The 27,452-nt window shown below is 38.5% G+C and overlaps 1 protein-coding gene and 1 long non-coding RNA gene across 2 annotated transcripts in view; one reads left to right on the forward strand and one right to left on the reverse strand.

The window, feature by feature from the left end:
* The window catches only part of PAFAH1B1 (platelet activating factor acetylhydrolase 1b regulatory subunit 1), a 76,202-nt gene extending 57,587 nt beyond the window's left edge, over positions 1-18,615 (reverse strand). The window contains exon 1 of the mRNA XM_060646960.3: positions 18,281-18,615. The gene's annotated coding sequence lies outside the window, so the exon portion shown is untranslated. The remainder of the gene's footprint in view (positions 1-18,280) is intronic.
* A 97-nt stretch (positions 18,616-18,712) lies between these two features.
* Positions 18,713-22,881, forward strand: LOC144614350 (uncharacterized). The gene is made up of 3 exons (XR_013552060.2): positions 18,713-19,594; positions 20,673-20,841; positions 22,482-22,881. It is a non-coding gene; the product is annotated as an uncharacterized LOC144614350 (long non-coding RNA).
* The last annotated feature ends 4,571 nt before the right edge of the window (positions 22,882-27,452 follow it).

The following is a 27,452-nucleotide window of genomic DNA, read 5'->3' on the forward strand; positions in this document are numbered from 1 at the left end:
GCCTGATGTGGGGCTCAAACCATGAACTGTGAGATCATGACCTGAGCCGAAGTCGAACACTTAATCAACTGAGCCACCCAGGTGCCCCGAAAACACCGCAATTCTTAAGCAAAGGAACAATGTTCTAAAATTGGTATTTCACGGTGATTGTTTTGGAGATAATACATAAGACATATTAAAGCAAGGGGAAGCTGGAAGTAGAAGATGACAGAGGCCTGGACTGGGATGGAAGCAATGGGAATTTTTTTTTTTTTTAATGTTTGTTTATTTTGAAAGAGAGAGAGAGAGGCAGATAGAGAGGGACAGAGAGTGAATCCCGAGCAGGCTCTGTACTGTCAGCGATGAGCCCAGCTCAGGGCTAGATACCAGGAACCATGAAATCATGACCTAAACCTAAATCAAGAGTTGGACATTTAACCGACTGAGCCACCAATGGGAATGATTTTTTTTAAAAAAGAGCTTTATGGTCAAACTGCAATTAAGCAAAAGTGGAATTTTTTTTTTTTTTTTTTTTTTTTTTGACACGGTCCACTATTTGCTCTTGGTCTTGAAGAGGACCTTCTCTGGTCCTAAAGGCAGATTCCCTGTTTACATCCAAGGACAACTGCCCAGGTGTTATGACAACACACTGGAAAACCTGCAGTGTCTCTCAACTGATTTCCAGTTTACTATTATCCACAGCAATGTTTATCTCTGCTCAAACGGATACATGAGGACTATATTCTTGGGTATCAATTATTCAATTTGTTTACCGAGGATCTACCAAGTACCCAGTGTTCAAACCCAACAATACATATCTGTGTCCCATGTAGCTCACCACATAGGAGTTACATGTGACATAAAAGCAATGTTAAGAAATAGTTCCTGCCCATAAGAAACCTATATAAATGGAATATAATTAGAAGCCGTGAGCTATACATATCCTTTAACTCATTCATTAACCATTATGTTAGGCTCAGTGCTATGAGGTTTTAAGATGACAGATGAAAGAAATGCAATCCATCCTTAAATGAATGTACAATCTATTAAAAATAAAGTGGGAAGGAGGGGACAGGAAAGAAGGTGATAAAGAGAATATAACATGAGCTAAAGACTAAGTTAGCTTTATAAACTGAAAGACTAAAAAAATGGAAGTGACTGGAAATTTTTTGAGGCAGGGTTTAGAAGAAGGAAAAATAATGTTAAATAAAATAGGACAATAAAATATCCAAATGCAAAAGTATTTTAAGCAGTTGGAAAATACAGTATTGCTGAAAGCTGAGGCTAAAGATGGCAAACTGAGAAATACAAAGGGCACTCATCAGAAAATAGGTTTTGACCCTGAATTCAAACGATTCAGTAGTGAAGGTAACAAGATACAGAACTGCAGTTCTACTACAGCTGAAGGAAAAAAATCTTTTTAAGGGGCAAAGCCATATAGTATATTTCTTGAGGGTAGAGACCATATCTATTACAAACATAAATAAAAATACCTCCTTACATTTAGCTATGCAAAAACTATCATGAGTCCTGATCCATTAGAATGGTCTTCTGCTGGGGCACTTGGGTGGCTCAGTTGGTTAAGCGTCTGACTTTGGCTCAGGTCATAATCTCGCACTTGGTGGTTCCCATGTTGGGCTCTGTGCCAACAGCTCCAAGCCTTGAGCCTACTTCAGATTCTGTGTCTCCCTCATTCTCTCCCCCTCCCCCAATCACACTCTGTTGTCTCTCTCTCAAAAAAAAAAAATAGGGGTGCCTGGGTGGCTCAGTCGGTTGAGCATCCAACTTTGGCTCAGGTCATGATCTTGCCGTTTGTGAGTTTGAGCCCCACGTCGGGTCTGTGCTGACAGCTCAGAGCCTGGAGCCTGCTTCGGATTCTGTGTCCCCCTCCCCCGCCCCTCCCTGACTCACACTCTGTCTCTCTCTCCTTCAAAAATAAAAAAACATTAAAAAAAAATTAAAAAAATATATATAAATATAAAATAAAATAAAATAAAAGTAAAAAATGGTCTGCTGAGTCAATTTCCAGCAGCATAAAATAGGGTTGTGTACTGTCCCCTTTTTTCTTTAAGTCTACTTCTTAATGATTTTACCATTTGGAGATACTCTGGAAGAATACTGCTTTGTGTACCTTCAAACAAGAGAGTTGTGTAGCAGATTTAAAATTTCTAGGAAAAACCTTAAGCTTCAAGCATTCACGCAAATCCTATCTGGGTAAAACTTAGTTTTCACAAAAACATTTAAATCCTACATATATAGGGGTGTCTGGATGGCTCAGTTGGTTAAGCATCCAACTCTTAGTTTTGGCTCACGTCATGATCTCATGGTTCGTGGGATCCAGCCCTATGTCAGACTCCTCACTGACAGCATGCAGCCTGCTTGGTATTCTTTCTCCCTCTCTTTGTGCCCCTCCCCCACTCGTGCGCACACGCTCTCGCTCTCTCTCAAAATAAATAAATAAACTTAAAAAAAGATAAAATAAATCTTACATTATAAATGGTCTGTATTTGATGTATGCAACATCTGCACTTTAGGTACATGCCAATGATTTACAATCTCAATATGTATCAAAACCTGGGTTAAGAGAAATTATATCCATTGGTCAGACACCAAAGGACAATCTACACACTTTTTCAGACTGACTCTCACATGATGGGGTTGGTCTTTCCATATTATTATTAAATGCTAAACATCCATCTACCTTAGAGATGTTGATGAGGGTAATGAAAACAGTACATGATCCTCATTATGAAGACCCTTATGAGAAATTCTAATCTGATAGTGCCAAGTGGTTAGTTATCCTTTTGAATTAACTAGCTTACTTTTACTGTAAGAACATTGTGAAAATAACCTTAACAGGTTTTTTGTTTCTCCTGCTAGCTCACAGAAAGCTAAGACTTAAATTTGTGCTCTGCCTGTAGCAAGAACATTGTAATATACCTTTTTGCCCTAGATTCTGATTACATTTTATCCTTACCCTTTATTTTTGTTTCTTCTTTCTCTTTACTTTTAATAATCTGTGGTATTTTGCAGTTTGTGCATCTTTATCAACTGCCTTAAAGGATTACAAATCAAATACAGAGACGAGGTAAAAGTGCAAATCAGCTAAAAATAAGACAACAGTGATAGAACTGGGTTTTTAATATAAGTTTAATTAAAAATAAAATGACTGAGGGGCACCTGGGTGGCTCACTTGGTTGTGCATCCGACTCTTGATTTTAGCTCAGGTCATGATTCCAGGGTTGTGGGAACAAGCCCCGCATTGGGCTTTGCACTGAGCATGGTGCCTACTTGGGATTCTCTCTCTCCCACTCTGCTACTCCCCCATGCTCACACTCTCTAAAAAAGAAATAATAATAATTTTAAAAAATAATAGAAGACTGAGCAGACAAAACATGTTTGTGATCCAAACCCTGGATCTAGGGTGCCTGGCTGGCTTGGTTGATGGAGCTTGTGACTCAATCCTAGGGTTGTGAGTTCAAGCCCTGTGTTGGGTGTAGAGATTACTTAAAAAAAAAAAAAAAAAAAAAATCCTAAAAAAAGAAAACTCTGGACCATCCACTTGTAGCCTCTGGATAAGGTACTTAATAAATATACTTGGTAAAAGGTAGGATCGTTGAGGACATTAAACCAGTTTTCAACCCCTCTGTTTAAAACCTTTCTAGAACAAGGGTATATATAACACAGGTTTAAAAAACAAACAAAACAGGTATATATCTTGCATTTATTTGCACAGAACTTCATGATTTATAAACTGTCTTCATATCTTTTTGATCTTCACCTGCACCGTGCAGCAGTTCTCACAGCTACTTACACAAAAATGCAGAGATCACAAGCACATGTCTACAGAGAACAATGCAGGTGATATAAATGATAGCAAGATTATAATCTTTCCATACAAGCCTCATTTTGTTTGCATATAAATCATATTACAATATATTCACTTTCCAGAGATATATGCTCTATTCTACTTTTCTTGACTACTGCAGTCGTCCCACTATACTTTTTTCCATTTTTAAAAATATTTATTTTGTAAGCACACATGTGCGGGGAACGTGCAGAGAGAGAGACAGAGAGACAGAATCCCAAGAAGGGATTCAACACAGGGCTCAATCTCACAAACCATGAGATCATGACCTGAGCCAAAATCAAGAGTTGATCACTTAACTGACTGAGCCATCCAGGTGCCCCATTTTTTCCCATGTTTTATAGAAACACCAACAGAGAAGTATTTCTTCACCATAAAAAACAGTGCAAGGGCAATAATAAACAGTAATAAGTGGTAGGAACTTGTTTCACTGGCGAGCTTATGCCCATCTAAAGGAGGGCAGTTTGATGCAGCTTAGGCCAAATGTTGTCATGGGAAAATGTGGGTCTCACAGTTGCAAGAGCTTTTAATTTTTCAGGATAATCCAAAAATAGAGACTTTATGCAAAATAGCTAATTTTTAAATGTTAACTTAAAATAATTTTTTTAACAATGCAGGGCAAAGAGAAATGCATTTACAGATTTCATTCTGCCTAAAGGCAGCCAACCAATGTGCAAATCCCCAGCTCAGTACTGATTTGATATGGTTTTTGAACAGTTGAAGAGACTGAAGAAAGTAGAACAGGATTTAGGAATTTATGCTTAAAAAAAAAAAAAACAATGCCAACAATACAATCTGTTCTATTTATTCAATTAAAAGCATAAAAATTATGGAAGAACAAATATTTATTTAACCTTAGGATAAATTCTGTAACGCAAAACCAAATAAAAAGCTATTTTATCATGTTATCCACAGACACTTTCACGTTTACTGAAGCACTATCTGTAATAGCAAAAATTTAGAAACAACCTAAATGCCTATTTCTGTAGTATAAAGAAACTACAGTACAAGCGTATATAATAAATTATACAACAAAATAAGTTAGATCTACATATACTAATAACACATCTAGAAAACATTTTGTTAGGTTAAAAACATCGAGTTGTACAATAATATTTACATTTACATATAACATTCATGTAAATTTTAAGCATCATTATATATAGTTTATGGATACATATATGTGTAGTAAAAGTATAAAGACAGATCAAAGGATATATACAAACTTTAAGAGAACTTTACCACTGTGAAGAGCAAGGGAGGGGAAAGGGATTAGAAAGAGGTATAAAAGGGACATCAACTGTGACTATCATAATGCATTCTTTTTTCTTTTAAGTTTGTTTTTCAGAGAGAGAGAGAGAGAAAACGCAAGTGGAGGAGGGGCAGAGAGAGAGGGGGAAAGAACGAGAATCCCAAGCAGGCTCCACGCTGTCAGTGTGGAGCCCGATACAGGGCTCAAACCCACCAACTGTGAGAAGTACTAAGCAGAACCTGAGCTGAAGTCAGACGTTTAACCAACTGAGCCACCCAGGTGCCCCAATAATGCTTTATTTCTTAAACTACAGCAAATATGACAAAAACATTAACATCTGTCAATTCTGGTAGTAGTTTGTGTGGATTTTTTTTTTTTACATTACTACAGGTACTTTTCCTGCATGTTTGATATATTCCATAATTAAACTGGAAATATGTGAAAGAAAAAACAAAAAGCACTTTTCTGACTATACGTCCCATGATAGGCCCTCTGATTATGTAAATGATATGAAAGCACTGAAGGAATAAATCCTACACTTTTGAGGTCCCACTGTGCAGTATTTTGGAGTCAAATAGTGGAGGTTCAAATATCAACTTGGCCACTTATAAACTATGTGACCTTGGGCAAATTTTCAAATTTCCTAAGCCTATTTGATCATTTATAAAAGAAGCTCTACTACCCACATCGAAGAGTTGTGGCAAAGCGTAATGAGATAATCAGTGTTAAGGACTTGTCTACCATTTCAGCTACCTCAACCGAGCTCAGGAATAGTGAAGATAGAGATAATTTCACCTTGAAGACGACAATATGATGCAGTACCTTTTGCACTTTTACATACATAAGCAAAGTAAAAGAGACACTGCTTTCCTAGTGTCCAAGACAAGAATAAATCAGTTTTGCCATCACAAGATGGCAGAAAGTAAAGGTGGACTGCCCTATTACTATTATTAACTCATCTTAATCATCTTCATCATCACCATAATAACAATGACCAACATTTACTGTCTAGTGAGTACTAGGCACCGTTCTAGGCTTTTTAAATGCATTAGCTCATTTGATACATCAGATAAACTTTGACGTAAGCTAGAACAAGAGAAAAAGTAACACATGCCATAAGATGATGAACTCAAAGGAAAACAAAATTTCTTTCAGGTGAAAAAAATTAGGGAAAGTTGCCTGGAAAAGGAGAATCTGGTATATGCACACTTTCAAAAGATTGACAGGCAGAGGATACAGAGAGGAAAAGAGAAAAGGAGTGGTAAAGAGTGAAAACACATAAAGCAACGGAAGTATCTTCATAAGGCTGAATCACAGGATACATGGCAGGCAATAAGAAAAAGGATGAGACGATGAGCCAGAACACAAGAAGAGTCCTTTAGCACCTACTTGGGATTAACCTGATATCTATTAAATACCATGTGTCCACCAATGTGTGCTTTGCATTTTCATGTTTTTGATCACTAAAGACAGTAAAAAGCTGGGTTTGGGCCAAGTATTTCAGAACTATGGTTCAGGAAAATTAATCTGGCTGCTTTAACATCCCACATAATTCCTCCTCTTATTCTCTATGGCTAGCAACACCCAGTTTCTCAATTTTACCCAGACACCCAAGCTACAAATCTGAGATATCTTCTGATACTTCCCTCTCCCCATCACACTACTCATTCACAATTCTTCCTCCTAAACCTTTCTACCATCAGTAACCTTCACTGTCATGATCTTATTTCAAGCACTAATCATTCTTTCCTGAGAAAGCCTCCCAAGTGACCTTCAAACTCCAATCTATATCCCTCACTCCACCCACATAAACTATCTAAAATACACATCTGATCATAATGCTCGTCTTTGCTTGGAACTGTTTGTTGACTTCCAAATTGCCTACAATGTATGTATATAGAATACAATTTTACACAGTCTATCAATCTGACTCATGTACCTTTCCAGCCTCATATCTATACATACCCTACAAATCCCCTCTGCCAAACTACTTTCCAGAATACACAATCGTTTTTCATGCTTTTGTACCTGTGTATGTTGCTGTTCCCTCTACCTAAAATGTTCCATGTCCACTCCAATTATTCATTCAAGAGTCAGTTTAAATATCATTTTTCTCAACAGCGGGGAGATTTGATGGGCCTGCAACACCCTAAGGGACAGATACTCTATAATCCAGGACCCAGATTTAAAATACTACATAAAGGAGTAAAAAAAAAAAAAAAAAAAAAAAAAAACTACATAAGGATACTAAATTTCCTATAATTTAATTATTTCACTAATAATCTAGAGAAAATTCAAATCCAAAAGTTCTAATTTCAATCAAGCTCCCCACCCCCTTTATATAAAACTGGCCAAAAAAAAAAAAAAAAAAAAGCCATTCTTAAAATCTGACAAATCCTTACATTTGAAACTAATACGGTAGGTTAACTATACTGGAATTAAAATTAATAATAATAAAAAATAAAATACCCCCCTCCCCAAACCTAACAAATCTAGAAATAGGGAGGCAAACTAAGATTTACCCAAGAAATGAATGTGATTAAATATTCTGGCTATCAAAGTTTATTTATCAAAAAAAGCTTATTTATCACGTGAATAAACAATGAAAAAATTGGATGTAACAGAACTAACAAATTTTAATGGTATTTTTAATGTTTACTTATTTATTTTTAGGAGAGAGAGAGAGAGAGAGAGAGAGAGAGAGCGCGCGCAGGAGAGGGGCAGAGGGAAAGAATCCCAAGCAGGCTCTGCACTGTCAGCCCAGGGCCTGATGCAGGGCTCAAATTTATAAATCATGAGATCATGACCTGAGCTGAAATCAAGAGCTGGACATTTTAAACTGACTGAACCATCCAGGGACCTCAAATTTTAATCTTTTTTTTAAAGTGAATGTATTTGAGAGAGAAAGCGTGAGTGGGGGAGGGGCAGAGAGAGAGGGAATCCCAAACAGGCTCTGCACTGTGAGCACGAAGCCCAGCGCAGAGCTTGAACTCTCGTATTGTGAGATCATGACCTGAGCTGAAGTCAGATGCTTAACCAACTGAGCCATCCAAGCGTCCCCCAAATTGTAATGTTTTCAAAGATTGAACAGTACTTCAAATTTTTCAAGTATTACACCATGGTGCTATTATCTTTATAATCACAAATCTCAACATAAAGAGAACACAGAAAATATATAATAATATTATTATTCAAGATTTCCGGCTCTTTGGACTTGACCTAAGTAAAGTAAGTTTTCTGCCTAACAGTATATCCTTTAAGAAAAATTTATCTCTATTGACTAAGAAGAAAACAAAAGCCTATTAATTTAGAGAAATTAAAAAGTATGACCATTCTCATTTTTTTTTTAAAGTTTGTTTTGAGAGAGAGTGAGCAGGGGAGGGGCAGGGAGAGAGGGAGACAGAATCTGAAGTAAGCTTCACACTGCCAGTGCAGAGCCCGATGCGGGACTCGAACCCACAAACGGTGAGATTATGACCTGAGCTGAAATCAAGAGTTGGATGCTTAAATGACTGAGCCACTCAGGCACCCCATTAGTTCTCATTTTTATGGAAGCTTACAACATACTCCCAAAGCTTCAAATACCACTAGTACAGAGAATAGCTAAGATCCAAGGTACTTTAAAAAGTATCCCTTGGGGCGCCTGGGTGGCTCGCTCGGTTAAGCGGCCGACTTCGGCTCAGGTCATGATCTCGCGGTCAGTGAGTTCAAGCCCCGCGTCGGGCTCTGTGCTGACAGCTCAGAGCCTGGAGCCTGTTTCGGATTCTGTGTCTCCCTCTCTCTGACCCTCCCCCGTTCATGCTCTGTCTCTGTCTCAAAAATAAATAAACGTTAAAAAAAAATTTTTTTTTAAAAAGCTATAAAAAAAAAGTATCCCTTTAGAAATGTTAGAAATAATACTTTATATGGCAGTCAACCTTAACTCTTTTATTTCTTCCTCTGTAGCCAATTACCTTGATCTGTCAAATTTATCTCCTCAATATTTGTTGAATTATCCTGTCTATCCTTACCACTACTACCATAGTTCACACCATCACCTCTCACTTGGACTAATTTCAACAGGTCTACCTAAATCCAGTCTTGGCCCGTTAACATCTATCTTCCTTCTATAGAGCTCCCAAAGCCATCTATTTAAAGTACAATCTGACCATATCACTTCTCTACTTAAAAACAAACCTTCATAGGCTCCCTATTTTTTACATAGCACTCACTATATGCTAGTCACTGCTTTAAGTTATTTTACAAGTGTTCATTTACTTCTCACAACTACCTATGAGAATTTAAATAACTAGCTTTTATTTAGTGTGCATGTGTGTGTACACACACACGTGTAAAATATAAATAACACAGCTATGTAAGCAGCAGAGCTGAAAGTTGAACCCAGCATCTGGGCTCCATTATCAGGCCTCTTAATCACTGAACTATGCTGCCTCCCTACTTCCTAAAGTCTACATGCTTTAAAACAGTTTATAAGGCCTTCGATTAGTAGCTGGTCCCTGCCCACATTTCAAGTCTCATTTCTAATCAAGCCCCACTTTGCTCACACACTGAGCATCATGAAATGTAGGTCTTCCTTCTCCCCACGATGTGACCTTTATGATTCTACTTCTGCTGTCCCCTGTCTGGAGCACCTTCTAGTACCTCAGCATGGTTCCTACAACAGAGTACACTGAATACATTCCGATTAGAGAATCAATTTTTTAATGCCTCATAACGTTGTAAACAATAAAAAACAAAAATTCTCTATTATTAATTACACTGGTAAACATATGAAACACAAAAACACCAAAGGTTTTAGAACTCAAGTCTCCAGTACACCTAACAGTTATCCAGTTAAAACACACACAAGCAACCATAACAAAAAAACCTTCCTCAACCTAGATCCTCTCTCAACTCTTCCTTGTTCCTTCTTGACATTCTCTCTATAGCCCAAATCAAAACAAAATACTTCAATTCTTCACTTCCCTCATCTTCCTCACTTCCCATTATCTAACTGGTTACTAATATTAAACAGACTGAATCTCTCTCAAATCTACTCTTTCAATCTGCACTGCCACTTAAACTGTCTCCTCACAGGTCTGTCTGCCTCCATCCACTCCATAGTTGCATCTTACACATTGCTGACAGCAGCTTTTCTTAAAGAAAGGCACTTAGGGGTGCCTGGGTGGCTCAGATGGTTAAGCGGCCGACTTTGGCTCAGGTCATGATCTCACGGTCCGTGAGTTCGAGCCCCCTGTCAGGCTCTGTGCTGATAGCTCAGAGGCTGGAGCCTGCTTCAGATTCTGTGTCTCCCCCTCTCTCTCTGCTCCTCTCCTGCTCGCACTCTGTCTCTCTCTCTCAAAAATAAATAAACATTAAAAAAAAAATTTTTTTTAAAGAAAGGCACTTACCATAACAAAATCCTCCACTGGCAGTTCAAGAGCAGAAACAGTGGTTCTCAATCAACTAGGAAGCTTACTGAAAATCCAGATTAAAAAGAAAAAGAAAAAAGAAAATGCTGATACCCCAGGTGCTCCCCATGGAATTTTTATTGCTTAAGTCTACGATGGAGCCTGGAAATTTCCATTTTTAATAGATAAAAACCTACATCTGATGAAGACGGTCCATGTAACACCCTACTTTATAGGCCAGATCAATGTCATCAGGCCAGATCAACTCCTCTATACTAACCCATCACTCCAGCCATACTTAACTACTTGGGACCTTTCCTCACCAACCAAGGTATACTCATGAGACTGGGCACAAATCACTTCCTCTGCCTGGAACCCCAAACAATGTGACAAGGTTTCTTCAAAAATGTTCAACATCTTTGTGAAGACTTCCTTGAAAATTCTGGACTCTCATCACACCAAGTACATATTTTGATTACAGCACTATTGTGCTACCTTTGCATATTAAATATATACTTATATACTTTAAGATCTTTGAGGGCAGGGACTGACAATCATGTTTGTATCCTCAGCACCTGGGATACAATATAGATAAATGTTTGCTGGACAGAAAAATTGATAAACATTTAGAAGAAAAAGATATGTAATGGTGCTGGATACTTTTTAAATAGAAACCCAAGGACACCTGAGTGGCTCAGGTGGTTAAGTGTCTGACTTCAGCTCAAGTCATGATCTCGCGGTTTGTAAGTTCAGAGCCTGGAGCCTGCTTTGAATTCTGTCTCCCTCTTTCTCTCTGCCCCTCCCCCAACTGCACTGTCTCTCTCTCTCTCTCTCTCTCTCTCTCTCTCTCTCTCTCAATAAATAGACATTAAAAAAAAAAAAAAAAAAGGAAACCAGGCAAAATTTAGGATTATTTAATATTTAAAATCCTAAACAAAATGTTTCTGATAGTCAAAGATGTAAATTTTTTAATAAATGGAGAAGAGGAGATGAAGAATTCCAATTAACATATGTAAACACTGCTCACCCTCTACATGGAACTTGACTAGCTTCCAAAGGATAAAGAAAAAGAAAAAACAGTAAGTTTAGGGTAGAGAAAATGGGCACACACTACATTAACCAAATGATGAAGGTTAACACCACCAGTGATGTTTAGTGAGTATCATGTAGCCTTTGACATGATGTGATGAGAAGTGCCATTTACCTCCGTGGTATTTCTTCCAAAAACCTATAGCCCCAGTCTAATGAAAAAACACCAGACAAACCCAGCTTGGGAGACATTTTACTGGATACCTGACCAGAACTACTCAAGACTGTCAAGATAGTACTGGAAAACAAGGAACCACTGAGAAACTGTCACAGACCAGAAGAGACTGGAGTGACATAACCAAATGCAATTTGGTACCCTGGGTTGGATCTGGAACAGAAAGAGTACATTAATGGAAAAACTAGTCAAATCCACATAAAGTCTGGAGTGTAGCCAATAGTAATTACCAAGATTGACAAATGTACCTCAAAAACATAAGGTATTAACAATGGGGAAAACCGGGCTCAGGGATGTATGAACTCTCTGCACTATCTTTACAACTTGTCTGTAGATCTAAAATTATTCCAAAATAAAAACTTTGTTAAAAAAAAAAAAAATAGGAAAAATGTGGGATTATTTAAATTAATAATACTTAACAGTACAAACAAAAATACTGATTGTTAAAATAGATGTAAACCATATTTCAGTTTAAATAAAATGCTCATTTGCAACATGCTTTTTACATTTAAAAAAAAGTATTCCACTTAGCATTGATTTACATAGCACTCTTTACCTATTATGAAACTTTGAAGCCATTACAGGATTCAGATACACATAATGGATACCAAAGAAGGGGAAAAAAAACCCAATACTAATTCTTAAGAAATATACTTACAACTATAAAAGCTACTATATTAATATATTAATGACTGTTTACTTGATTAAACTGTATGTTATATTCTCTTTCTTAAAAAAAGGTCTCCAACAATAAAAATAGTTATGAAGGGTTTACAGGCCATTCATCATTCAACAGTAGCCATTATTTTGTGAGTTAGATACTGTCAATATTACCCATTTATAGAAAAGGAAATCGAAGCTTCTACTCAAAGCACATAGCTGGCAAATTGTGGAGTTAGGACTACTAAAATATTCATATATGGTTTAGTCAACACCTTAATTTATTTTCTGTGATAATACTAAATGTATAGAACTTTCCCCACCCTTAAAAAATAAAAATTAACCAAAAAAGGTAAATAATTAATAACACCGATTCATCTGCACCTTCCCTTCTTTTGCAGTCAGCATAATTTTTCTTAAAGTTTTTATTTTATTTACTCATTTAAATAATCTCTACACCCAGTGTGGGGCTCGAACTCACGAGCCCAAGATCAAGAGTCACACACTCTTCCAACTGAGCCAACCAGGTGTCCTGCAGTCAGCATATTTTTGATAAAATAAAAACAAATACAGAAAGATGAATAGACAAAATATATGCCTTATGCATACAGAGCAATAAAATCATAAAACATATCCTTCTATCTTTGCCAGAGACTAAAAGTGGATTAAACAATATGCAAAATCTTAATAAACACGAAACTTTCGTATGGTTTTAAAAATTAAAGTCTTTGGAAATTTCCCAGATTCTTACTTAATTTTATGACTATCAAAAGACAGTCTCTCAGAAAATTTGTTATTAACAGCCTTAGTTAACTGTCAATAACTCTTGTCAACACATAAGAGCTCAAAGATAATCAAAACGCAAAGAACAAGTAACTACAAGATGCAAATGTAAGGTACCCAGGTGGGTTAATTCACTAAGTTGAGAATTTTGTGGCCCTGATACAAGTATGTCAGGAACATGTCTCTGTTCCGTGGGACACATGAAACTTCTGTAAAGGAAGGATAAACACCTCTCCCACCTTCACTTCAATTCCTGAAAGATCGCTGGAAGTTAGCTATTACAAAGAACTACAACACAGCACATTTCCTTTCACATAATCCTGCATTCAATCTATTGCAACAAGTATTTACTTATTAATACTACTTATATATTTACTTAAATATTTAATATTAAATATTATTTAATTAACATTTGCTTATTAATACTACCTGCATGTTTGCACCAAGTATTTATTTACTTATTAATACTACTGTAAAGCTGTAATAGACAATTTCTGGGAGTCCCTACTCAAATGCCTAAAGCCTTATGCAAGCAAAATAGTTAACAAGACTGAAAGTTAATAAATGCAAATTTATATGATGCAGACAATAAATGCTACGGATTTTCACCATTTTCAAAAAGAAAGAAATTCACAAACACATAAGAAGGGTCCGTTTTGTCAAAGGAATAAGGAATGTTTCTTTGATCACACAAGGCAATAAATACCCAAGTGGTTCAGTGCTTATATTTACTTCATTCTAGCTGCTAACCCAACATGTGACCTTAGGGAAAGACATTCTCTAAATTTTAGTTCTCTCATCCATAAGAATACCAATCTGCCCAAAAGTGGCTGACAGAACAAATGAAAACAAGTACTACATTCAATATATTTACAAAGTTCGAGGGAAATGTTTCTGGCAATGTTAAATGACAGTAACTTTAGGATACCTTTCCAGAAGTATCCTTAATGAATACACACATCAATGCTAACTAGGTATGTTTCAACCAAAAGCCACCATCTTTTAAAGAGAAAGCAATAAATCTAAATAATAAGCACTTATGATGCCCGCATCCAATGAGTATAAAGCATTTCACAAATATCAATTAACTCTAACTGCCATGGCAAAGTTAAAAATTATACACATAGCATTTATACACATAAAACACAGTTCTATTTAATAACTACCCGAAAGTGTCATGCCAAACCAGCAACAAAGCTAAGTAATCCAAAAAACCTTCACTGTAGTTAACTATTAGGCTTATATTATAGTATCTTTCTTCATGAAGTACAGATTTCTCAAAACACTTGGCCTTCAGCAACTAGGATTCACTTTACAGCTTAATATCTTCAGCCTAGGTTTTCCTTTATCTTTTCAGAACTCACCGCATACCATTAGTTTTATTTTAAATAGAGCAACATTTTATGTAAAAACAAAACAATTACAGTCCTATTGTAGAAGACTTAAGAACAGTGGCAAAGAATTTCCATTTCAATTTAACTATTTCTCTTTTTCCAACATATATGATATGAAAACAGGTTGCCTGTCATGATATATTCAAAACAGAGACTTAAAAGCAAATTAAAAAATCTCTCTTAGGACCACAGCAGACATGGCTAGCTCAGTTCAAAACCAACTGGGCCTTAAGTCTCTTTGGCAAAAGAGTGTGTGACTCACTGCCGCAGAATTCAATGGAAAGAATTGGAAAATTCATTCTGATTGCCCTAAGGTTTCGCCCAGAGTTTTTTAAAGATACATCCATACTAATGTTGTCAACTTCCATATAGTTTCTATCACTTGTTTAAGATGACAAGATGTGAATAAGGGGAGCCACATGTAAACAAAAAGTAAGGTCCTATTTTTTTCTGGGTACCTACAATATGAGCCATAAGGCGTATATGCATGTTATCTATGTATGTGTATTATTGAGTACATAGGAGGGAAACATTTACATTGAAAAAAAAATACAATGAAACATGGATGTTCTAGCTATAAAATGAAAAATTGTGGTACTGATTTTTCCCTTCCAGAAACATCTCCAAATTTCTTATGTAGTAAAGTCATCTGGAAAATAGATACCAAATAATTCTACAAAAAAAAAAAGAAAAAGAAAAAGAAAAAAGAAATCTATCCCAATCTCATAAAAGTTTTATAAATACAGGATTATGAAGAATTTTAAAAACTGATCTCTAAATTAAGCTAAAGATCCTATCACATGTATCAGAAACATTCATATATTCACAGATACATATTTGGAGCTACAGCTCTCTTATTTAAGTTAAATTATTTTACGCTCTTGAGTAATTAATAGTCTACTGAAAAATCACCACTCTTAGTGCGCTTTTATACCTTAAAATACTAGGATGGGAATATGTCACATAACATAGTGAATTACCATCCTTAACCTTACCCATCCTTCACCATATGAACCCTTCTACCTTCTAATCACATTAAAAATAACAAAAGTGTAAATATATATCATACACTGACAAACAGTCTTAAGGCTCATCAAAATCATATTTACCACATGAATGTGACATTCTCTGAAGATGTCTATTCACATGAATGCCCAATGCAAGATGTTAAAGCGACCTACCCTCTCTTATGGTAGTACCTTACAAAAGGTCCCTTTCAAGGGACAACACAAGAAGAAAGCCTTTATAAATAGGCTTTAACACAAATTATCTTATCCCTTTTTACTCAGTGATGTTATTTGAAAAATCATAGATTTAATGTTTCAGTGCAAACTAAAGTAAAAGAAGACATATACAGTATTCTCATTTAGATTTCTGCCATATTTTCTACCACTATTTCTCGCCAAATATTTGTGGCATTATTAACTTACACTTACTTTACTAAAAGAATAAAAAACATGAACAAGGGTTGTATGTGTGTATGTACACACACAAATACAGAGAGACAATAAGTGTCTGCTTAAGAGCAGGGGCATTGCTTTTTACCCCAATCGTTCAACACTCACCTTGCAAAAATGGTCGAAACTAAAAACAACAGATTTTAAGATTTACCACAGAGAAATGCCTTTGTTGTAGCACCAAATAGTATCAAATAACCTTACAAAACATAAGCAAGAGAAAAATGCTATGAAAGGGCAATCTAGCATTTCACAGCTTCTGCTCTCTTACTCCACCCAGTCTCCTCAGCTCAATGGCTGTTCACAGCATCCACAAATATTAGCCCATTTTTAAAAGGGGAGGGAGTGGGTACCAAAACAGGGCAATCTTTCTCAAAATTAATATACACAGAAATATTGTGTGAGAAATTGTGTTCCTTCCTTTGATTTATAAAAAATAACAGGTTCAGATTTGTTTTCAGAGATCCTCCCCTTCTGAACAGTTCAAACAATGATCATTTATAATAGAACAAGAATAAATCACCCTAAATACAGATTACACTTCTGCTTTAATAAAAACTGCAATTTGCAATTGCCAGTTATTTTGCAAAATTGTGTCCTGAAAGATACCCATGAGAGATTAAAAGCTAGCTAATATCTTGGAACGAAATCAGAATTTTTTAAGTAAAAGCTTTTTATACAGTCAATATTATATCACTGCCGACATAACCCAGGCAGGAAATTTTCTTGAATAAGAGGCTGAACCCTGCAGCAATCAAGCCCTGCTGCAGAAAAGAGGAAAAAAAAAAAAAAAAAAAAAAAAAAAAGGATAAAAAGAAAGAAGAAAAAAATTTTAAGTAAATACTACTGAGGCAAAAGAGGATGGATGACATTACTGGTATTAAAGGCCCAAGCTATGTCTCCTCCGCCCTAGACTCAAAATGAAATTCACACAAAACAACCCACCTACCAACAAAAATAGAATTTCCAAAAATGGCACAAATTTGTTTACCCTTTAAAACGTTATGAATGTCGAGGGTTACGTGTTAAAGTAGAGGTCAGAACAACAGTAATATCTTTATTCTCTCCCGATTGCCTCTTAAGGAAAGGGGGGGGGGGGGGGACCTTGGCATGACATCGCCCATTGAGAATGAAACCACAAATCTGGTTCTTCTCTTCAAAAGTACAAATTCTTAACCAAAGGATTGATGTAATCTGGACTCAAACCCCAACCCCAAAAGAAAATCTCCTGCCCTCCTCCCAGGGAGTTTCTTGCTAAGTCACTGAAGAAAAGCAGAAAAACAAATAAAGCCAAGGCACCCTGCTCTCTCTTATCTAAGACACTGAAAACCTCTTTCTCTTCTCTAATGTTGAGAGAGAGAGTTAAAATCTGCCCACCACCTCAAAGACATTCTCTATTTTCTCAGCTGGGAGACTAAAGAAGACACTGCGTTTCCTAAAGGAGTGGGGAGATAGATGAAGGGGAATGGCTGAGGGCCTCGAAGCTGTGTTACAACGTCAAAAGGCAACTCCCGTTTCAGGAGCTAGTGGCAGAAAAGAAAATCCTGCCTGATTTGGTGGGTGGATGCTGCGGATGGTTCGGTGGGTCGGCCGCTCCTCTTTAGTGGATGTAGAGGCTGGACCACCGCACAGAGGGACCAGAGAAGGGCTGGGCCAGCCTCCTTAGGTCAATCCCATCCTAAGGACAGGTGGGGGACGGAACGCCTGAAGGCCTATGGGTGCCGAGGCCGCGCGGGGCTGAGCCCGGTCCCCAAGCCGCCAACCACGGGTGGGGTGGGGACTGCGGTGCTCGCCTTCCGCGGCCAGGGAGAGGAGGGCCGAACCCTTTCCCCAAGATCAGAGAGCGACCTGCTCTCCACGCCCTTCCTACCCAAGAATACTTTTCTTGCTAAGTCACTGAGGGAGGAGGGCGATCTCCTCCCGGGGAGGGCCGCGGGTGGAGTCGGGGCAGCCCCGGCACCCCCCGAACCCGGGCCGGGGAGGAGGGGAGCGAGGACAGCGCCCTCCCCGGCCTGTCCCCCCTCCTCCCGTGTCTCTCACTCAACGGCCGTCGCGGCCGCCATTTTGAGAGCGAGGAGAGGAGAAGAAGAAGGAGGAGGCGGCGGCAGGGGGAGGGGAGAATGGGAGGGAGGGGACCGGCGCAGCCACCTCGTCAGGCCGCCCGGCCCGGCCCGCAGCAGCCCGAGCGCGGAGGAGAAGACAGAGGGGAGAGCGCAGACCCTCGCCGCCTTACCGGAGCGCTGCACCGCCGCCTCCGCAGGGCCTCTTCCGTCCTTCACTCCCATCCACCGGCGGGGGAGGGGGAGAGGGAGAGGGAAGGGAGGAAGGAGGGAGGGAGGGAAGGAGGGAGGGGGAGGATGGCGCGCTGGGCCCGGTCCCGGGGAGGGGGAGGGGAGGGGAGCGGGCGGGCTCCTCAGCCGTTCTGGGGCTCGAGCCCAAGCCTGGCGCTCGCGGTTCCTCTCGCTCGCGCCCGAGCGCTCCTCCTTCTCTTTCTCGCTTCTTGAGCCCCGGGATCGCTGCTCGTTCGCTCGCTCACTCGCTATCTCAGCCGCCGGACTCCGCCGCCGCCCCGCCGCTCCAGCTCCGTCTGTCACAGGAGCTGCCCCAACGCCCTGACGTCACCGCGCCGCCGCCGCCGCCGCCGCCGCCGCAGCCGCCGCCGCCGCCGCCGCCGCCCCAGACCCGCCGGGATGAGGGAGGGAGGGAGGGGGGCCGGGAGAGGAGAGGAGCTGCGGCGCATGCGCAGGCCTGGGCCGGGCCCTGAGCCGCGCTGCCTTCCGCTTAGCGGGCGCGCTGGCTCTGCGGTTTGGCGGTAGCGAGTGGCGGGAGGGCTAGCTTGCTCCCCTTCTCGCTCTCTGCTTGCCTCTGGAACCTTGGTCTCCCATTACCTAGACCCTCGTTTGCCTGTTCAGGCACCTCATGAACTCCGGCTCTGTTCACCTCCCCGCTCTGCTCTTGCTCACAAATTGAGCTTTCCCCGCTTCTCCCGGCCAACAGCGGGGACCCGTTGGTACCCATGGATTCCGGGCCCCGATAGGCTTCAGAATAAAGTGGAGCCCCGGCCAGGCTGAGGCCCCTTCTACCTCTGGCCTTCGGATTTATTTCCCAGTTTGGTGGGGGCAAAGAGGAGGGAAGTAGGTTGGGTTGGCTTGGAGAGAAGAGCTGTCGAGGGTAAAAGGCTGATGGAATGCCTAATTGTCTCTCTCTTTTTTTCTTTCTTTTTTTTTTTTTATAGATTTTTAATTGGGAGGATTCGCTTTTAGCCGTGATTCAGCTATTCTTTTCCTTAGTCCCACACACATTTGAGATACTTGAAGTCTGGAAACTGACGCCCAAAGAAAGACCTGGAACTTTATCCTCACAAGGTGTTCGCGCGCGCGCGCGCCTGTGTGTGCGCGCCCGCTTGCTAAATTATGAGTTGACCTACTGATGACAAAGAAGTCTTGGGGATTTGTAGTCTCTTTATTCCGCACCGGGATATTTGATTTAAAACAGGCCAGATTTGAGGTTCTGAATCTTTCAATATGGAATATACTCTTAATAAGAGGTATCTGGTGTGATTATCTAATTATTAATTTATATTGTACAAGGAAACTCTTTTCCTAAAACATAGGTTTAAGCTTACGTTTACTGATTTTATTACTTCCCTTTATGTAGGTAAATGTAAACGCTGCCTTTGAGAGGCAGCTGAGTTAATGAAAGAGATAACTTGGGTGTATGTATCTTGGATCAGCCACTTAGCAGAAGTGTGACCTTGACTAAATTACTCTCTGGCCTGAGTTTCTCTATAAAACAGACCTAATAAATAGCTAATTCATAAGGCTTCTGTGAGAAATGGAGAGGTGACGCTGCATGTGTAAGATATTGCCGTGGTGAGGAACGTAGGTATCTCATGTAACCATTACTGTTGCTTGATACCAAAGCAAAGTTTCCTTTTGTAAAGAAAGGTTGTCTCTATCCTTGAGGTGTTTAGGAAGAGCATGAGTGGGGTTGGTTGCCTGGAGGGTTTGGGTTTTTCTTCTTCATGAAGCCAGGGAGGGAAATCAAAGGGTCTCTGGAAGGTCTTTTCCAGGTTTACAGCTTTGGAATTCTCAAATTAGACAAGGACAGCAAGAGGAGGCACAGGGGTTTGGTTTGTGCTATGTCCAGTAACAGTCAGTAAACATGAAATAAATTAACCTCTCTTGTTCGAAGAATCCACTTTTGGTTCATTTTTACCTTTTAAAATATTTATTATTGTGTGATATCACACTGCTTAATATTTAATCAGCTGAGTAAATCAGTTATTTTTAAAATGAATATTTCAAAAGCCAACAAAATTGCCCAGAAATCAGAATCACATTGATAAACACTGATTTAATACAAATAGGTAGTACTAACTGCTATAAACCTTGAGCTCATAGACTCCTGTATTTAGAATCTTTAAAATCTGTTATTATGTAATTACACACTAAATTGAGATCAAGTTTTATTTCTGTAGCAATCCTTTAAAACACAGACTCTCTTGGGAGGGATGTATGAAAACTTTTCTTGAGTTATAATTTTTCCAAACAGAAATAAAACCGTGTTATGTGCTTAACTTGTTGTGGAGTGATGTGTTATGGTTCTATGCACTTTCTTTTCAGTTGCTGAAATGATAGATCCGTCTTAATAAACACTTGTCTTTTGAGATTGGAGAATTAGGATATCTATGCTATCAATCATAATCCATGAAGACTTATATAGAACCTGCTACATCCATCCAGGAAACTTTTAATAATGAATTTTTTGGATGATGTTTCTTGAAAAAAAAATGTAAGTATAAACATCCATCTTACTTACCACAATGTAACAACCTCCCCATTCATTTGAATTGCAGATCTTTATTTTTCCAGCAGACATTTTCAAAATGGAAACATTTGTTTCAATTGCTGCAGTAAAATTAGTGTTAGTTTAAACAATTCTGCAAATAAGCTGACTGGAAGAACCACTCCAAAAATACTGCTATTGGGAAGAGGACAAAATGTCTTCTAAAATCTGTTCACAATGAGCATAATTTTTTTTCTTTTTAAAATATTACTTTTTAATTTTATTTTAATTCCAGCATAGTTAATATACAGTGTTACATTAGTTTTAGGTGTGACAATCACCACACACGTTAAAACTTAGAGAATTAAAGTGTCCTCTGTTTATAGGCAAATGCACATTGCTATATGTTCATATTTGATAGGAAGCAATTAGCAAATGGTGACAAGAGTGCTTTCAGGTATATAAGTTATGTGAATCAAAGCCCCATTTCAAAGAGAACCATGACCCAACTGGCAAGAGACGCACTGTAGGAGATTTTAGCTGATTAATTTGTGTACCTGCATTTCCCCAAAGCATGGACATGTCAATGAGGGCAAGTCCCACTAAACCAGTCATTCTTCATCTCAGCATCATGACATCCTCATGTGTCATGAACGCTGGGAGGCCATAGAAACAAAGACTATTAAAAAAGGTGAAACTCTCAACCTGGACGTAGAAAACATGTTTAGAAGCAGCACTTCGTAATCTGAAACCTTTTAAAATTTAGATAGAAAAATAATTTGCAAAATGTTAACATAAAGAAACAATACAGGGCACCTAGGTGGCTCAGTCAGTTAGGCATCTGACTCTTGATTTTGCCTCAGGTCATGGTCTCATGGTTCAAGAGATTGAGCCCTGCACCAGGGCTCAATCAGTGCAGAGTCTGCTTGGGATTCTCTGTCTCCCTCACTCTCAGCTCCTCCCCAGCTTGCGCTCGCTCAGTCTCTCTCTCGAAATAAATAAACAAAAAAGAAAAGAAAAAATACAAAAGGACATACCAGATTTATTCTAGATGTCACTACAATAGACTATGAGAAAAGTAAAACAGGCCAGCTTCCCCTTTATGTCTGTTTGTAAACCTAGTAGAGTAAAAAGATTCTCACCAAGAGGACTCAAAGAAGGCTTTATGAAGGAGGTGATTTAAAGCAGACCTTAAAAAAGGCTAGAATTATAATTCATTTAGCAAATATTTATTGAGTGCCTTCTATGTACCAGACACAATGACCAGGACAAACAATCCCTGAGATCATGGAGTTTGTATTCTGGTAAAAGACACAGAAAAAAGGTGACAAAGCTCTGAGAGCAATAAAAGTATTGAGATGGTTAAAATATGAACGACTATATTAGTGAGGGTGGTAAGGGAAAACATTTCTGAGGAATGAATGACATTTAAGCTAAGACTTGAGTAGCCAAGGGATTCCAGATTAAGGAATAACTGCAAAGGCCCTGAGGCAGGAAAATGCTTGCTGTGTCCCAGGAAATGAAAGAAGGTCCAGGCAGACAGGGAATGTACATTCACATTTTAACCAATATGATCGCATCACTCTCCGTTGCATTTGTACCACTTTGCACACCCACTAACAGTGCAAATGCCCCTTTTCCTATAGCTTCTTCCAGCACGGTGTGTTATCGACTACACTGGTCTAGGGGACACCATTCGCATTTTATTCTCTGAATAGCCCAGAAGAGGAAAGAAGTAGACAAGATCAGAAAGACAAGTAGGAATCAGACCAGGACCTTGAGAACATAGGAGAGAACTCGGATTTCATTTTTGTAGCTGTGGATAAAGACAAAAAACAAACACATTTTGACCCTGACTTTTGATTTCAAAGACTTAAAAAAAAATTATGTTGGGGCACCTGGGTGGCTCGGTTGGTTAAGCATCTGACTCTTGTTTTCAGGTCAGGTCATGATCTCACAGTTTGTGAAATCGAGCACCATGTGGGGCTCTGTGCTGACAGCATGGAACCTGCTTGGGATTCTATCTCTCTCTCTGCCCCTCCCCCACTTGCACTTTCTCTGTCTCTGAAAATAAATAAATAAACTTTAAAAAAATAATTGTTATTATTTTACCTTTTCAAGATGTAAAATTTCAGATATATATAAAAATAGACAGCATGATATAATGAACCCTCATAAACCTGTCACCAGGTTGACAATTATAAACTCATGGCTAATCTTGTTTCATATATAATCCCATTCATTTCCATATATATATATATATATACACACACATATATATACGTATGTATATATATGTATATATATTCCATATATATATATACACATACATATGTATGTATATATATACGTATATATATATATATGTATATATATACGTATATATACGTATATATATATGTTGGGTTTTTTTTTAAGTAAACTCTATGCCCAACATGGGGCCTGAACTCATGATCCCGAGATCATGGCACCAGCCAGGTGCCCCGCCATATTATTTTGAAGTGCATTCTAGATATCACATTATTTCACTCATTAATAGTATCTCTAGAGGCCCTTGAGTGGCTCAATCAGTTAAGCTTCTGACTTTGGCTCAGCTCATGATCTCCCCGTTCATGAGTTCAAGCCCCACATTAGGCTCACCGCTGTCAGTGCAGTGCCAGCTTTGGGTCCTCTGTCCCCCTCTCCCTGATCCTCCCCCATTTGTACTCTCTCAAAAATAAATAAACATTAAAATTTAAAAAAATAGTATGTCTAAAAGAAAAAAACCTTAATCATGATACCATTATTATGCTTAAAAGAATAATAACAATCATTCCTTAAGGATATTTTGACCCTGTCCTTTGATCTTTGCCTCACCAAAACCATGGAGTGATCAGAAGTTATAGAGAAATTGGACAAGCAATTCAGTTAAGCAATCTTGGACAAAAGAACTATCCTAGGGGGGCACATAGGTAGCTCAGTCGGTTAGGTGTCTGATTCTTAATTTCAGCTCAGGTCATGATCTCACAGTTCTGAGTTTGAGCCCCACGTCAGGGTCTGCACTAACAGTTTGGAGCCTGCTTGGGATTCTCTGTCTCCCCTCTTTCTCTGCCTCTCTCTCTGTCAAAAATAAATACTAAATTAAAAAAAAATTTTTTTAAAGGAACTATCCTCGATCACTTGAGATCTACCCACAACTTTTCATGAATTACTTTAAAAATTAGTGTGAATGATTGGTCTTATATCCAATTAAAATGAATATTACTATAGAAGTGATTTGCACAGCATGTCAGTGGCAATGGCTAAAATAGCAAACAGTAAAAAAAAACTTTTAATGTTTCTTTAATTTTGAGAGAGAGAGAGAGAGAGAGAGAGAGAGAGAGAGAGAGAGAGAACTAGTGGAGAAGGAGCAGAGAGATAGTGGGAGACAGAGAATCTGAAGCAGGCTTTTCAAGAAGCAGGCTCCACACTATCATCGCAAAGCCAGACATGGGGCTCGAACTCATGAACCCGAGCTGAAGTCGGACACTCAACAGACTGAGCCACCCAGGAGCTGGAGTAAATTTTTTGTCTATAAAATTTGACCCAGGAAAATTGCATATGATCAAAATCATGACCACAAAAGGATATTCACAGTAATAGAAAACATAAAAAAAAAGAGACTATAAAAAAACCTTGACAAGTCAAATTTCCTTTGTAAAATTATTAGAAGAAAGAACCGATGCCAATGAAAATAATTTCATTAAAATAAAAATGAAAATAGAAAAATTGGAGGTGGTTTAACTCTGCTAAATAGAGAATTGATCAAATAATTACATTGCTTAAGTAGAGTGTGTTCTGATAAATATACTTTCCCTGAAAATTTCCTGAAGTTGGTATAATTCTGATTAAATCACTTGGATTTGCAAATGCTGAGGTATCATGTTCTTAAGGTCAATATATAAGGGTCAAAACTTTCTGGGTCTAGGGTAGCACTGTCTGATAGATATATAATATAAACCATAAATGTAAATTTAAATTCTGTGGTAGCCACGTTTTTAAAAGTAAAAAGAGATGGAATTCATTTTCTCTTTTTTCATACTCTGAAATCTGTTGTATACTTACATCTATAGCATATGTCAATCCACACTAGCCACATTTCAAGTTTTTAATATCCCATACTAGACAGTACAATCTAGGTAGAAAGAATGACTCGAGCAAGGATATGGAGCTATAAATGTGGAAGGCAAGTTCTGGGAACAAAAAATGGCTCTGGTGTAGCTGAAAAGGAATTTGGTGCATGTGAGAGAGGCATGGAAGGCAGATGGAGGGTTGGAGAGGGAAGAAGGGAGAAATACATGGGTTGTAAGACTGGAAAGGTAATGTGGACTGCAAGGTCTTGAGTATCTTGATGGCTAGACTGTCCTGTTGGCTATGGGGCTGCTTATATTGTTTTTGTGTAAGATCATAAACCAATAGCCTTCATCTTCCAAAGAGAACTTTCCTGACTCCCTTCAATAGTATACCTTTTCTCTCTCAGTTGCTATTTCTACTGTCTCTCCTTCCCCTATTGACTGTGCAGAAAAAGGAAGGACTGAATTTTGAGTCTCCAAATGATGGTCCAGAAAAACCACTAATGCTAAGTTATAACAAGACATACCCTAAATCATGGTTTTTGTACTTTCTTTTTCTCCAAAGCTTATTTTTTTCTTTTTTTATGTTTATTTATTTTGAGAGAGGGAAAGAGAGGGGGGAGGGGCAGAGAGAGAGGAAGAGAGAGAATACCAACTCGGGGCTTGATCCCACGATCATGACCTGAGCTGAAATCAAGAGTCAGACATTCAACTGACCAAGCCCCCCCATGTGCCGCAAGGCTTATTTTTTCAAACAAAATATTATATAGAATGTCTGTATATATAAAAATAAACAAAAAACAGGGGCGCCTGGGTGGCGCAGTCGGTTAAGCTTGAGATTCTCTCTCTCCCTCTCTTTCTGCCCCTCCCCTGCTTGTGTGTGTGCTCTCTCTCTCTCTCAAAATAAATAAACTTAAAATTTTTTTTAATTAAAAAATTAAAAAAATATATTTTCAACCTGTACCTAAACAGTCATATAAAATTTTACAGCATCATGGGGCGCCTGGGTGGCGCAGTCGGTTAAGCGTCCTACTTCAGCCAGGTCACGATCTCGCGGTCCGTGAGTTCGAGCCCCGCGTCAGGCTCTGGGCTGATGGCTCAGAGCCTGGAGCCTGTTTCCGATTCTGTGTCTCCCTCTCTCTCTGCCCCTCCCCCGTTCATGCTCTGTCTCTCTCTGTCCCAAAAATAAATAAAAAACGTTGAAAAAAAAATTAAAAAAAAAAAACCCATAAAAATAAATAAATAAATAAATAAATAAAAATAAAAATAAATAAACAAAAAACAGAGCTTCCCTGTTTGAAGTAGGGGTTTAGGGACACAAACTGACACCCCCTCCATCATACTACACCAACAGAGGGAAGTTTCTATCATCTCACTGTGTATCTTTGACAACATTGACAACTCACACCACATTCATTTCTTCATTAAAAAAAATTAGTACACTAACTCAATCCTTTTTTAAAGGTGAGTAGGTTATGACTACATATCTAGAATTTATTATTTCTTCCTGGATTCCAGTGTACAATACTTAAAATAATATTATTTTCCTTATAATCCCTTTGGACACATCTATATTTGAAAGCATGTAAAATTTTGGGGTGCACGGCTGGCTCAGTCAGTAGAGCATGCAATTCTTGATCTCGGGTTTGTAAGTTCAAGCCCCACATTGGGTATAGAGATTACTTAAAATAAAATATTAAATAAATACAAATCAAAAGCGTGTAAAATTTTGTCCCAGACTTCTTCCTTGTAAAATTGGAGTGTTGTTTTTTTTTTTTTTTAAGGTTGTATTAATGTTTTTCACAGGACCACTATTGGCATTTTGGATGGGACAGTTCTCTATTTTTATATTTTTAATTCAAGTTTTTATTTTCAGATAATTATAGATTGACACACAGTTGTAAAAAATAACAGAGAGATCCCTTATACCCCACCCCAGTTGTGATATTGTACTATAATTTTGGTAACATCCTACAAAATTATAGTATAGTATCACAACTAGGGTATTGACATTGATACAATCAAGATACAGAACATTTCCATCAGCAGGAGAATCCCTCCTGTTACCCTTATATAGTTCCCACCCATCCCACCCCCTTTCCTAACCTTTGACAACCACAAATCCATTCTTCATTTCTAGAATTTTGTTCACTTAAGAATGTTCTATAAATGGGACTCAATAGTATATAAGCCAGTTTTTTTGAGATTGGCTTTTGTTTCACTCAGCATAATTCTCTGGAGATTAATCTAGACTGCTGTGCATATTCGGTAGTTCATTCCTTTTTATTGCTGAGTGTTACTCCCACTGTATGGATATAATAACACAGTTTAACAACTCACCTGTCAAAGAGCATCTGGTTGTTTTCAGTTTGGTACCATTATGAGTTAAGCAACTCTGGGGTGCCTGGGTGGCTCAGTTGGTTATGCATCCGACTCTGGATTTCAGCTCAGATCATGATCTCACAGTTTGGGAGTTCAAGCCCTGAGTCTGGTTCTGCACTAACAGTGCAGAGCCTGCTTGGGATT

This window comes from Panthera onca, chromosome E1, assembly GCF_046562875.1.
Source record: "Panthera onca isolate mPanOnc1 chromosome E1, mPanOnc1 haplotype 2, whole genome shotgun sequence".
In the NCBI taxonomy this organism is placed as follows: domain Eukaryota; kingdom Metazoa; phylum Chordata; class Mammalia; order Carnivora; family Felidae; genus Panthera; species Panthera onca.